This window comes from Hippopotamus amphibius, chromosome 1 (genome assembly GCF_030028045.1).
Source record: "Hippopotamus amphibius kiboko isolate mHipAmp2 chromosome 1, mHipAmp2.hap2, whole genome shotgun sequence".
NCBI lineage: Eukaryota > Metazoa > Chordata > Mammalia > Artiodactyla > Hippopotamidae > Hippopotamus > Hippopotamus amphibius.
The window spans coordinates 161,418,786-161,434,366 of record NC_080186.1 but is presented as its reverse complement, the minus strand read 5'-3'; the positions used below and the strand labels follow the sequence as shown (position 1 = coordinate 161,434,366).

Below are 15,581 nucleotides of genomic sequence, written 5' to 3'. Positions count from 1 at the left end.
AAAGTGCTTTGAGACTTTTGAATGAAAAGCGCTATGTGAGCACAAATTATTATCTCTTTTCCAGATATCAGTTTTAGATTCAAATCCAGAAGCTCCCTAAAATAGACCACAGCAGAAGCACAGTCTGGACACAGATGTATCTGTCCTGTATTACTGCGATCAGATAATACATTTGTGCTTCACACCAGCATTTGTTTTCTTTTATACATCATAGTCTGTCTAATTTGGATTGAGAAAAAATGAGATGTCGTTCAAGCTGAATGTTTTCGCTGTTTAACATTCAAAGATTTTCCTCTCTCTGTTTTCCTGATTTGTGTATTTGGAATCCTTTCCTGAGGTCAACAGGAACTCTGAGGTTGATTCAACTCTGGGGGCGTGAAGCAGGATGAGAAGAAATTAGTCTCTTACTCCGAAATCCTCAGGCTAGCATATCTTTGAGTGTCCAATTCAAACTTGTTCCTACCTCATAATTTCCAGTTCATGTGCATTCTTTTTCATTTGCTTCCCAGATGCTTCCAATATCATCCAAGGTCAGAAATTTTAAGACTTCACTTTTCCTGAGTTTTCTTTAAAATTCATAAATTTACTTATTCTACCAAAAAGCATTTATGGAAAACCTACTATGCATACTGACCTAGATGCAAAGAGATAATAGCCATGGTTGCTGCTAGAGCTAAAATCTGGGCAATGTTAGAGTCAGGATCTATTATCTGTTGAGCTAGCACCTGCCCTGGGCCTTCCTCCCTCTCCCTCCCCCCCATTTTCTTCTTTAATGTCATCCCCCTCTTTGCCTCTCAGGCTCAGTGTCCCATTGTTCTCTCAGCTCTCCCAATTCTGAGGGCAGAGAGAGTATGCTAGGTCCTCAATATTTGCTGAACATGACAAACTCAATCACACTAAGGAATTGATGTCTACTAATGCCAATGCATAGCTCCTTAAGTTATGCCTTAGTTTCTTAGACATTTTATATTATTCATCCCCAAATGAATGTATTTATTCCCCAAATAGTTTTATTCATTCTTTCTTTTCAAAAATTCATTTGATTAATATTAATTTTGCAATGTATCACTCACAACTATTTTTAGTGTCTACTGTGGACCAAGCTTCATACCAGATACTGAGAATGCAGGTGCAAATAAGACACACAAGGTCCCTGGTCTTGAAGAGCTTATACTCTTCAAGACACTAAAAAGGAAACAAATACATAAAACATTTCTGTAAGAGAAAGAAAAGAGGAAGGAAGAAAGAGAGAGTGTGTGATAGGATTAGATTGAAAGTGATTAGGACAGAATACCACTTGCAGGGATGGTCTTTCTAAGTAGGCTACATTTGAGCTGAGATCTGGAGGATGGAGAGGAATCAGCCATGCAAAATTCTGGGAGCACATTTGAGGCAGAGAAGAATACCATAGGAAGGGCCTGAGGCAATAGCAAACTTGACATGATCAAAGTATGGAAGGAAGGCCAATGAGGTTGGAGAAGGTTATAAGAAGAGGGAAGAGTGGCATGGAATGAGGTTAGGGAGATAAGTAGGGATCATACTTATGCCAGGCCTTGCAAGCTACGGTAGGTTTGGATTTTATTCTAAGTACAATGAGAAGTCATGAACAGCTTAAGCAGAGGTCTGTCATGATCTGGTTTATATTTAAAAGAGATCATTCTGAGATATGGAGCAGAAACTGTATTGGGAAAAGAGTGGAGGCAAAAAGAGCAGTTAGGAAGCTGTTACAGTGGTCTGGGTGGGAGGTGACAGTGGCTTACACCCAGGTAGTGGCAGTGGAGATGAAGAGTTATGAATGGAATTTTAAGTATATTTGAAGGTGGAACCAACAAGACTTGTTGGAAGATTGGATGAAGTGGGTAAGAAAGAGTGATCAAAGATAACTCAATTTTTGGTTTTAACAACTGGACAGATGATGGCACCATTGATTGAGATGTGAAACTGAGCAGGGGACATAACAGGGCTGGAGAAAAGAGAAAATTCCTTTTTTGACATATTAATACTGAGATACCTTTACACATTCAATTGGAAATTCAATTATCAGCTGATATGTAAGTCTGGACTCCAAATGAGAGGTCAGAGTCAGAGGTCTAAATCTGGGAGTCAACATACAGATGGCATTTAAAGCTACAGCACTAGATAAGATGGTGAAAAGAGAAAGTTGATCAGGAAGAGGATCTAGAAAAACACGGCCCAATGAAATATATGTGAGCCACATATGTAATTTTGAGTTTTCTAGTAGCCACATATGTAATTTTGAGTTTTCTAGTAGCCACATTAAAAAGGTAAAAAGAAATAAGTGAAATTAATTTTAATAGTCCAATCTATCTAAAATATTATTTCAATATGTACTTCATATAAAAATTATTGAGATATTTTACATGCATTTTTGTACCAAGTCTTTGAAACTTAGAGTGTATTTTATGCTTACAGCATGTCTCATTTCACACAACACATTCCAAGTACTCAGTAGCCACGTGTGCATAGTGCAAGTTTAGAACTTAGTCCTGGGGCAACTCAACATTTAGAGGTTGAACAGAGGAGGAGGAGTTAGGAAAGGAGACTGAGAGAATGATGCCATGGAAGTCAAAAGAAGAAAGTATTTTTTAAAAGAGACTGGTTAACTGTGTCCAGTGTTTATAAGAGGCTGAGTAAGATGAGAAAGAGCAAGAGAATTCAACAATGTGGAGGTCACTGATGACCTTGACTAAAGCTGTTTCAGTGGAGCGATGGTTTCCTGGAAGGAAGAGTCAATCAGAACGGAGTCAATGAAAGGTAAGGAAGTGGTGACAGCCAGTATAAACAACTTTTTAAAAAAGTTCAGACAAGCAGAGAAATGAAGCACTAGCTGGAGGAGGATGTGGAGTGGAGGGAGGGTTTTTACCAAACCAGGAGATGCTAGAGCATGCTTATAAGCTAATGGGGATGTTCCAACCAGGGGAAGAAATTGTTGTGGGGGGAAAAGGAGATAATTGAAGAGGGAAGCCCTTCAGAAGACAAAAGAGGATGAGCATATAACACCACAAGGAAAAGGGCTGCTCTTGGACAGAAAAACTGATTCTTCTATTTTAATAGGAAGGAAGGGACTGCCCTGGTGGTGCAGTGGTTAAGAACCCGCCTGCCAATGCAGGGGACATGGGTTCGATCCCTGGTCCGGGAAGATCCCACATGCTGCCGAGTAACTAAGCCTGTGCACCACAGCTACTGAACCTGTGCTCTAGAGCCCGAGAGCCGCAACTGCTGTGCCTGTGTGCTGCAACTACTGAAGCCCGTGTGCCTAGAACCCGTGCTCCACAACAAGAAAAGACACCTCACTGAGAAGCCCACGCACCACAACGAAGAGTAGCCCCCGCTTGCCACAACTAGAGAAAGCCTCTGCGCAGCAGCAAAGACCCAACACAGCCAAAATAAAATAAAATAAAATAATAAATTAATAAATTTAAAAAAAATAGAAAAGCAGGAAGACAGAATATGGATACAATAACAATATCAGAGTAGAGATACAGATTTTCTTATAGATCTGGGTAACAGGAATCTTCATTTGAATACAGGGCTGAAACCATAAGAAAAAAAAAATTTGCAAAATGCAAGCCAAAAAAAGAAAAGATAGTGTACTTGTAGAAGGGGAAAGATGGAGAACTGTATTCTTTTTCTTTTCACGATTAATGTAAGTGAAGGCCGTACTTTTTTCAGGGTCTGGATTATTGGGTCTACCCAATTTCAGGGTCTGCCTTCCAGGGTACCCCTTTCTCTGGATCAAGTTACCTGGGAAACCAGTTTAGTAATCACAAGGTTTCTTGATGATCAGAGTCCCAGGGCAAAGGGAATGAATAATCTTGAGGTCATTTCATTCAAGCTGTGAAAAGAGTCTGAGGGACTATGTCTGATGCATATAACAGGGTACACACATTTGTCACATTCAGTGTTTCTCCCCAGAATAATCTTGGAAATAGAGTGATAAAATCTCCTGATTCAATTTGTGGGACAATCTACCTGAGGCCTATTTTTAACCTTATTCCTTTTTGAAAGTCTAGGTCTCTTCCATGCCTTTAAGAATTTTGAAAGACTTCTAAAGGGGAAATATGTCAGGCAGGGTCCCAAGCAGGAAATAATATTCTACTCAAAACGGTTTACTGAAAATAATTTATTAAAGGGACTATTTATAAAGATGTGGGCAGTTCAGGAAAAGCAAGTATGTAGAAGCACCCAGGGACAAGCAAGAGTTTGCTAAAACCTTTCCCTCCGTAGACATGCAGGGGCAAGGTGAGGAAAGTGTTATGGGAGCCCAGTGAACGCTGGAGCCTTGTAGGAGGGGCTGTCAGGCAGCTACTGCAAGAACATGGCACCAAAGTAGGAAGGAAGAGGGGAGAAGAAATACCCTGATCTCTCTTTCTTCCTACTCTTCTTCCCACTCCTGTGCCAAGCTTCTGCCCAACCCATTGGAAGCTAGAGGTCAGGGGAACCCACGTGATGTAACCCATAGAGGTCAGTGCCCCACAGTCCAGAGCAGGATAGGGAAGGATGGAGAGTGAATCTAGGAATGGGAATGGGTCCGGTGCAAGCAGAGGATAATTAGCACAGGAAGATAAGACATCTTTACGTGAAACAAAGAAACAACTAAATAGAAAAATGTATCAATATTAGAAATATCAACTAAATAAGACCATGTATGGAGCACTAAATATGTGCTAGAGATGAAGGGAGGAGAGAGGGAAAGCTGAATGAAACTAGCTAATGCACAATAAGACTATAGTAACTCAGCTTTCATTCAGCTTTCTTACCAGACCAGAGGTTTGGATAAGGGGGGCTTGATTATTTTGTGTTTTGTTTTATCAAAGAAAAGCCTATATTTTCCCTTTATTATGTACAAGGCAGAAAATCCTAGAGGTAAAAATATTTGTTTGACTTTTGGAGAAAAGGGATCCTCTGTAGATTTTCATATTCTCTTATCCTGGTCTCCCTCCCCCTGCACCATTGGAGAGAAGTCTAAACCTCCAGGAGACAGTGGTTTACTGAAGCTTAAATTTAGACAAATGCCTTATGCAGACATTTGAGGTCACTAAGCTTCTGTCACCATATGGACACAATCAAATAGAAAGCAATACCGCATTGTGGTTAAGAAGGTAGGCTCTGAAGTCAGATTGCTTAGATTTAAATGCTTGCTCTACTACTTACTAGCTGTATGACCTTGGGTAAGTTACTGCTCTTTTCCTCCATGCCATCTGTAAAACGGGGATAATCAGAGTACTTATTTCACAGGGTCATTTTATGAGGATACTATAAAACACTTCACATAAATTACTTAGGATACTGTCTCGCATATAGTGAGTGCTTAAGAATCTTATTATTAATAAAGTCAATTTTCTGATTCCAAAGTGTTCTGCAACCAACTCCATTTCTCTTGAATAACCTGGTCTTGGTATCCTCTCTACATTTTTAGATTTCTCTTTGGAAACCTCTGTCTCTCTCTCCCCACCCCCCTCTCTCTCAAGCACACATACACACACACACACACACACACACACACGCACACACACAGACACACAGGTAGATAGTGGAGTCTGCATTTATACCAAAGGTATACTTATATACTTCTAAATTCATTCATGTGCCCATATATTTGTTAAGCACCTATTATGTTCTAGATACTGGACTAGGTGCTCTGCATAATATAAAAGTGAGAAAAAACAAACACAGCCCTTGCCCCCGAGGAGCTTGTAATCCAATGAGGTATACAGACACTAATCAAATTACTACAGATAAACACTGTATGACAGGGCAATGATAGGATCATTCGTGAATCATGATATCATGCTCAGTTTCTTTAGATTCTAGAGAAAAGGAGGTAAGAAGACTTCTGTGAGCTACAAGTGAGACATAAGGCTGTGCTCTCAGTAGGGTAGCCACTAACCACATGTGGCTGTTTACATTTTAGTTGTAAGCAATTAAAACTAAGTAAATTTAAAATTCTGTCCCTCATTTGTACTTGCCACATTTCAAGTGCTCAAGTACCATATGCAACTAGAGGCTACTGTATCAAACAGTAAAAATACAGAAGATTTCCGGTAGAAGAACAGGCGAAAGGCATGAACAGACAATTCACAAAGACATATATAAAGATAGTTTTTAAACATATAAAAACACAGCAACTTCATTCATAATAAGAGCAATGTACATTATTAAAGCATATTGAGTTTTTTCACTTGCTAAATTCACAAAACAATCAAAAGCTTGACAGTACATTTTGCTGGTGAGGATATAAGAAATAGATACTCTCATACATTGCTGGAGGGAATATGGCAAAACTACATACAAATTTACCCTTCAACACAGCAATCCCATTTGTAGAAATTTATCCTGAAGTTATACCTCCAATAACATAAAAATACACATGAACAAGATTATACATTGTAGCATTGTAATTTCAAGATATTGGAAACTCCCTAAATATCTAACTGAAGGAAGTTGTCTGAATAAATGATAGTGCACACACACAATAGAGTACTATGCAGCTGTAAAGAAGAATGAGGAAGATCTCCATGAACTGACATGATATGATTTCCAGGAGATATTAAATGAAAAAAAGCAAAGTGCAAAAGAGCATATGTAATGTGCTACCTTTTGTTATAAGAAAAGAGGGGAAAACAAGAAAATACACATTATCATTACAAAAAGAAACATATGAAAGATAAACCAGAAAACAACAAAATGCGTTTCCTAGAAGGAGCAGGGGTGGGAGGAATATACAGAAGGGCGTGACCCTTCTCTGAATGTAAATTCTTACATAGTTTTGACTTCTGAAAGCATGTTAATATCTTATGTACTCAAAAATAATAAAAAGGGAGAAAAAACTAAAACCAAAAGCCAATCAAACAAATGAACACAATTTATTTCAAATGAATACCATGACCACACTAAATGGAATTAAGATAAAACAAGAGAACTAATTCAAAGAACTTATGCACACAGTATATCCTAGGTTTTGGAGAGGGTAGAGAGAGAAAAGTGCAAACAAACCCTGAACTGTTTTTAGCATGATTGTTAATTATAGTGGTATGGGCAAAGCAATTCTGAAATTATTTTAGATGTAATCTAGGATTGAGCAAATTGTTTGGAACCAAGTTTCTTACTAAGGAAGAAGGATATGTAAGTATAGAATAAGGAAGGCAAGAAAGAATCCTGTGGAGACAGGTTAGAATTAGAGAACTGGTCTAACCTCATGATTTCTAAAAAATGAATGTGTGTATATATACGTTTATTTCTGTGCCTGTGTATAGGTATACATCCGTGTGTGTGTGTATATGGATATGTACATGCCTATATTTCCTATTCAAAGGAAAGAATAGCCAAAGAAGCAAATACAACCCAATAGCAATGAGCATGTCTGGTGCCCAGATTTTGGTTTCTACCATTCCCCACTAAAAGGAACCCGAGCTCCTCTGAGAAATGGCTGATACCAGGGCTGGAAAATGTAGGTACAATTGGAGACTGGAACATCTCATTATGCCAGATAGTAAGTGCTAGAAGATGATGGGAACCTATTACAGGGACATGGGGGCCAGCTTGAAGATGTCTGGGACAATTTGAGCACCAAACTAAGTAAAAACAATAGTAAATTACAGACCATTGAGAAAAATAGCAGTCCGTGAGTCCGAAATCATAGATAGGTAGATAGATGTTAGATAGACAGGTAGATAGATAGTCAGATAGATAGATAAATGGGGGAGAAGGGAGGCCTCTTGCTTAGGGCAGAATACTGAGGACCTAGAGTCAACATATCCATTAGGCACAGTGTCTAAATCCCATGATACTTTTAAAGGCCAGTGAAAATGTTTTAATTTTTATTTCTTTTAAATTAAACCAAAAGAAAAATAAATGTAATAACGATAAATCTAGCTTGGATCATATTAATCTTTATACCAACACAGTCATGAAATACAATTAAAAAAAATTTTAATGGAGTAAGGGGCCCACGAATCAAAAGATCACAGGGCTCATGAAAGTCATAATGCAGCCCTGTGAAGGACAAGTGGCAAATGTGGACAGGGTGCTAGATGGAAAATCATCATTTTGTAACATTCATGGTAAAGATAAGATCAAGCAAGAGTCATCAATAGATGCTATATCTAAGAGAAATGTTTGGTGAAGAATGGGATATTTGCATGGTCTTAAACTATCTCCTCCCCGTTTCTTATTAGTTGCAAGAAAAAATAAATCAAAAGATGATTAAACATTGGAGATAGCGGGTACCACCTTGACTGCATGATCAAAATTAATATTGTATTACCTGTGAGGGACAGATGGACATAAATAAGAACTTACAGTGGTAACTAGCACATAGTAAGCATTCAACAAATATTAGCTATTTGTGTAATTTTTGTGCATTCAGCTTTTTTCTTTTGTGGAAATCTAAACTTTTGCAATATTAATAGCTTAATGTAAAGCCAATACTGATATTTTAGGTTATGGGAAAAGATACATTATATAGGTATGATAATGGCAATATCCTGAACAATGAAACCAATGGTTTTTTAATCCTTGCTTTCTTTAACTAAGAAAAAAAAGGATACAGGAATTCATCTAACAAACAAAAACACATCTCCTGCTATCCTTAAGTGTACCACTAGATGGAAGTATAACCAATTAATTGACAATATTAATTTAGGTAATTTCAAACTCAAATTTACAAAATCTCAAAATAGAAAGAGGGTTCTTTGAAAAGAAGTGTGGTCACAGCAGACATTAAGTCTATGGCTGGTGAATCAGTTGAGGTACATCTGTTCCAATACCTCACTAGATGTTAGGTTAACCAGACATCTCTGAACTGATTCATATTTCCTCTGACCCCATTTCCACCCAGCTTAAAAACACTTTCCCCTTTCAGACTTTCCCATTGCAGTAAATGTCACTATTACCATCCACCTATGTGATTAAGGCAGAAACTAAAAATTACTCTATTGCGGGGTGCGGGGCTTTTTGTTGTTGATTTCTGGTTTTGTTATAGTAAAAAAGAATGTCATCTGTATGATATCAATTCTTTTGCTATTTCTTGAGACTGGCTTTGCAGTAAAATGTTGCAAGTTTTCTGTGTGTACTTAAGAAGAACATGTAACCTCTGTTAGGTGAAGAAATCTGGCTATATTCATGAAATCAATCTTGCTAACTGTGTTGTTCATATCTTTTGTATCCTTATTAATACTTAGTCTGTTTTTTCTGTTTCTGTAGGAAATGTGGTTAAAAAAACAACTCTCCCACTAATTTAGAATATGTGTTTTTTTTGCAATTTTGTCATGATATTTTTGCTTTATATCTGTTGAAGATATATTGTAAGTTACATATAGATTCATAATTGCTATATCTCCTTGGTAAATTGTTTCTTTATTATTTATTTTTAAAAATAAATTTCTTCCTAACAATACTTTCCATCTTAAAGTCTATTTTGCCTGGCATTAATATCACTACACTAGCATTCTTTTGGGTAATATTTGCCCGTTATATGTTTTTTTCCATTTATTTGCTTTCAACAGTTCTATGCCTTTATTGTTTTAGCTGTGTCTATGGCAAACACATATAGCAAGATTTTTTTCCTTGTCATCTAATATAAGCAATTCTGATTTTAACTGACAAGCTTAATATATTTATACATTTAAATTATTGATATATTTCAACTTATTTATAAAATCCTGTGATGTGTTTTTTATTTATAATGCAATTTTTTAAACTTTTTTTCTCCTTGCATGCCTTTTATTGGATAGTTCTGGTTTTTTTATTGCTCTTTCTTTACCTTTATTGGTTTAGAGCCTTTGCATTTCTATCCTTTTGGCAATTATTCTTACCTTTTAACATGTACATTAGAAAGTCTAAAGTTAATTTATCTATTCTCTTCCTGAATAATCAAGGGCTTTGGAAAACTTTATCTCCAATCACTTTCCCTCCCATTCTGCTCACTGTTGTTATCTAGTATTTTAGTTTTAACATCTTCTCAATCTAAACTTTAATATCGTTAATGTTGTTTACAATAAATGCTTATTTAGACATGCTCACATGTTTAGCATTTTTCTTGCTTACCATTACTTCTTGCGTTATGTTATTCCCGTGATTAAAATTCTTCAGTAGTTTCACATTAGAAAGAATATATCCAAACTCTTTGCCATAGTGTACAACACTTTGCATGATCTGGTCCCTACCTGTTTCCCCAGCCTCCTCTCTATCACTCTTCCCCATCGCTCACTGGCCACTAGGTATAATCATCTTTTTTTGGTTTCTGGAACACGCTATAATTGAACACCAATTTTTTCCTCACCGCAAATCCTTTGCATGTTCTTTTCCTTCAGTTCAGTATGGTCTTCTTTCTATTCTCCCTATTGATGGCTCTCTCTCATTCTTCTCAGCTTAAATGTAACCTCCTCAAAGAAGTGTTCTTTTGTCACTTTATATAGATTAAGTCCTCCCCATCCCATAATTCTCTATGACAGCCCTCTGTTTATTTCCTCTGTGTACTTATCACAAGTCATAATTACATATTTGAATATGTGATTCCTTGTTTGGTGTCTGCCTCTCTGACCATATTTGGCTCTATAAGAACAGCAGGTGGAGAAAAAAAAAAAAAGCAAATGTGAATGAGAAACATTTTAAAAGAAGGGCTTAAATTTTTTTATATCAAATTAGATGAGAGGGCAAGTAGAAGGGAAAGTTAAATGTAATTAAGTTTCTCTTTTGGAAGACTATAAGGATAGAGATACCACTTGACAGAAATAGAATAATTGGGAAAATAATTCAATTTGAATCAAATTGAGGAGGGAGAAAATTACTTCTGCTTAGAAGCATTAAGGCTAAAGTAACAGTGGGACATTTATGTGACGATATCACATAGACAATCTGAATTATGGTAGTAGAACATAGGTATGAGGTCAGAACTGGAGATGTAGTTTTGGGAATAACTTACATATTTTTCATCCCTTATCAATTTAATATTCAACTTCTCATTAAGTCATTCTGAACCTTCTACTTTGTATAGTCAACAAACATTCTTCTGGCTCTGTGCTAAATGCAAGGATACAGTAATTAACTAAGATGGGTGCTATTCCTTCTCTCAAGGAGCTTACAGCATAAAAGGTGAGAAACAAATAAGCAGTTGCAATAGCGTATGATATACTCTGCCATAGGGATTAGATAAGCATGCTACTTGGAACACACAATAGGAAAAGTTAACCTAGTCTATGGGGTCAGGGCAGTCTTTCTGGGGGGAAGTAATTCTTTACTGAAATGCAAAGGAGAATAAGGAGTTATTCAGGAAAAAAGGAAATGGAGAGACTCCTTAAGTGAAGGGCACAGGTATGCAAAAACTTTAAAGCAAGAAAAAAGTGTTCCTAGCAATACTTTTGCCCAGAAACTATTCTCTACTCAGCTGTTTAAAATTGTTTTCAAGTTGATTGAGGTATAATTTATATATAGTAAAATTCATCCTTTTATGGTGTAAGGTTCTAATAAATTTTGGCAAACTTATGCTGTCATGTAACAATTACAACAATCAAGATATATAATATTTCTATCACCCTAAAAAGTTTCATAGCACCTCTATGTACCTCCCCTACCCTCAGCCCCCTTGCAACTGCTGATTGGATTTCTGTCCCTACAGTTTTCCATTTTCCAAATGTTGTATAAATGGAATCATGCAGTATGTAGTCTTTCAAATCTGGCTTCTTTCACTGAGTATAATGCTTTTGAAAGTCATTTATGGTGTTGCATGTATTAGTAGTTTGTTCCTTTTTATTACTGAACGGAATTCCATTGTACAGGTTTACCACAATCTGTTTCATGTTGATGGACATTTGGTGCATTTCTGGTTTTTGTAAAATATGGACAAAGCTGCTATAAATATCCCCATGGAGGTTGTTTAAAGTTTTTTAATTTTTTTTAATGAAGTATAGTTGATTTACAATATTGTGCTAGTTTCAGGTGTACAGCAAAGTGATTCAGTTATATATATACATATATATATGAAGAAAAAAAATATTCTTTTTCAGATTCCCTTAGAGGTTTTTGTGTGGGTGTAAGTCTTCATTTCTCTTGAGTAAATCTAGGAGTGGGATTGTTAGGTCATAGAATAAATGCATGTTTAACTTTTTAGGAAATTACCAAACTGTTCCCCAAAGTGGCTATACCATTTTGCATTCCCACCACCAATGTATGAGAGTTCCAGTTTTTCTGCATCCTCATCAGCATTTGACATTATCAGTTGTTGGTTTTGTTGTATTTTTTTATTTTTAAGTCATTCTATAAGATATATAGTGATGCCTCATTGTCATTTTAATGTGCATTTTCCTAATGACTAATAATGATGAGCATCTTTTCATGTACTTATTTGGAATCTGTATATCTTCTTCTGTAAAGTGTCTATTCCAATATTTTGCCCATTTTCTCTCTCTCTTTTTTTTTCTTTCAGATTGTTTTCTTAATATTGAATTTAGTGAGTCTTTTACATATTTAGGTTACCAATACTTTATCAGTTATGTGTTTTGCAAATATTTCTTCCCAGTGTGTGCCTTGCCTTCTCATTCTCTTAGACTGTCTTTCAAAGAGCGGAATTTTTTCTATTTTGCAAAGTCTAATTTATTAATTCCCTCATTTCTACCCAGCGTTTTAATCCCATTTCTTCCCATTCCTTTCTAGAATAGTCTTTGTTTTCTGTCTCCCATCTTGCAGAAGTCTCCCACTTTTGGCAAAAATCTTCACTTGTAGTTATTGCCCATCCCCCATTATTACTGTCCTTTTTCTTCTTCATTTCCCTGCCAAATATTTGGAATGAATATTCTCTAGAAGCCTCCATTTCCTTACTTCTTAGTCATTCCTGAAATCCCTTAAAATTTGCTTCCATTCACACCACACTACCAAAACTAACCTCTGGATGTCACCAAAAAACCTCTTACGTGTTGATTCCAATAATATTTTCTACACCCTAATTCTCTACTTCCTTTTGACATATAACCCTTCCTTCCAATAATTATTTTTTAACCCCTTACTTTCATGCCAAAAAGCTGGTCTAAGGTCATATAATAACCCCTTAGGGATTAATTCAGCTATCAAATGCCATATAAACAAGAGTTTCTTTACTGAATAAATTCAACTTTTTTTTTTTTTTTTTGGTCTGAATTCAGACAGTGCAGTAAATGTGAAATAGGTGTTAAATTATTTACAGGTTATTAATTCCCTTAAATGAGTTGAATATCACCATTTGTTTTTTCAATGACTTTGATGTCTTTTTTTTTTAAATCTATACTCCTAATAGGATAAATTTTAGCACAACCCATGACTGATTTCTTTAATAAATTCTGAATTATTAGAGTCCAAATGAGTGAAATTTTACTCTAGCTTTTTCATTATATTATAATATATATGTTCATATATAATGTTATATATTTGAAAGAAATACAATCCAGGAGCAATCTCCAAGCACAGGGAGAGAAGTAGTTATTAAAATCACAAGGTTTGTTTCTAATATTTATTAGATAGAGAAACTGAAATACAGTAAAATAGATTTTCCCCCAAAAGTAAAATCATAAAGAGGCAGAGCAAAGAAGTTTCAGTTTTGATTTTGCCTCATTGGAACCATAAATAGCAAACAGTTTATTTCTCCCAGGTATTCCCCTAACCACCACTCTTTTCCTTTCCATTTGCCTTTTCTTTCTTTTATATTTCCTCTAGTTAGCATAATGAGTAGACAATATGACTAAGTTAAATCTTTCCATTTCTCTCAACTCTAGGTCAAGGTAATTACTTCTGGTTACCCTATCTCTTCTGCTGGCTTCCCTTTACCTGCTGAAAAGTCTGCTTTCAGATGGACAGCTCCTACTTCGTTCTTGGACAGAGCAAAGGCTGAAATTTTTAGTGAAGTTCTTTAGTGTCAGAGGGCCAGGCTAGGGAAATCAGTGCTCTGAGGTCTTGTATGGCTCTAGCCTGAGAATATTAATACATTCTGAGCCTATTTGGAGGTAGGTGGCATAATATAGTACAAACAGCTTTAGAGTTAGAAAGAGCCCAATTCAAATCAAACTTGACTGGTAAATAAAGTCAATAAATCCTCTGAGCATGTTTCCTCATCCCTCAAAGAGAGATAATAATACCTACTTTAAGAGGAAACATGAGTAAAGAATCTGATACTTAGTAAGAATCTGATACTCAATGCAATTTGTTTCCTTCCTCCCCTCTCCAGCAAATTCTTTTAATTGAGAATGACTTTTTAAAATGCTGCCCTTTCTTGATTCACTGATGCAAAGCCAACCCTTTGGCACTGTCCATGGGATACACTGACATAATAGTGAAATAAGGGGATATACTGCCTCCTGAATATATTTGTGTTTTATTTATTTATTTATTTATTGGCTGTGTTGGGTCTTCATTGCTGCACAAGGGCTTTGTCTAGTTGCAGCGAGTGGGGGCTACTCTTCGTTGTGGTGCACCTGCTCCTCATTGCAGTGGCTACTCTTGTTGCAGAGCATGGGCTCTAGGCACATAGGCTTCAGTAGTTGCAGCACATGGACTCAATAGTTGTGGTGCATGGGCTTAGGTGCTCCACGGCATGTGGGATCTTCCTGGAGCAGGGATTGAAACTGTGTCCCCTGCATTGGCAGGCAGATTCTTAACCACTGCACCACCTAGGAAGTCCCTATTTGTGTTTTAACAAGAACTTTCAGGATAGGGATTTTTGATGTGGCAAGGGCAGTGCTAGTGGTGATTTCTGTATTATGTTCTGGGAAACCTAAAAGTTCTATGAGGCATCTCAAGAAGTTTCTGAAAACATGGTAACAGGAGACATTTAATTTCTGCTTGCTCTGTGACCTACATACACCACCTTGACAATAGGTACATTGGTTATCAGCATTCAATTGTACTACTTTGCATAGAAAGAACTTATAGGGTTCTGTGAAGGTCACATAGGAAATACAAGTCTATAGATAAAGTTCAAGGCACCGTATATATCTTTATTTTGACCTAAAATATTGTACATTTATTATATGAAATAAATTACACATTAACATTAATTTGAAATTCTTTTTGTCAGATTGAGAGTACACATTTTTTTTTTTGGCCATGCCATGCATCATGTAGGATCTTAGTTCCCTGACCAGGGATCAAAACTGTGCCCCCTGCAGTGAAAGCCTGGAATCTTAACCATTGGACTACCACGGAAGTCCCAAGAGTACATGTGATCTTTGACTCAATAATTATACTTGTAGGAATCTCTCCTAGAATATATTCATACGTGTGTACAAATATGTATGTAAAACCATATTTATTGCAGCTTATTTGTACCAGCAAAGACTAGAAACAATTGCTTAAGTATTATAGAATAGTCATACAATAGAATACTATGAACCCATTAAATAATAAACAATTATTAATTAAACAGCAACTACATGCTCAGAACATTATTAAGTGCTGAAGGAGAATAAAAAGAATTATAAGCCATGGTTCCTATCCCGCAGAAGCTTAAGACTTGGTTGAGAAGGGTCAACGATGCACAGATCTCTGGCTTTAAATTATATGTCTTCTCTGTAAGTTAACTTTTTGGTTTGTTCTTG

At 36.3% G+C, this 15,581-nt stretch overlaps 1 protein-coding gene across 1 annotated transcript in view; it reads right to left on the bottom strand.

Annotated features, from left to right (window-relative positions):
- NRG2 (neuregulin 2) overlaps positions 1 to 15,581 on the bottom strand; it is a 219,206-nt gene that overhangs the window by 183,228 nt on the left and 20,397 nt on the right. The window lies entirely within an intron of this gene.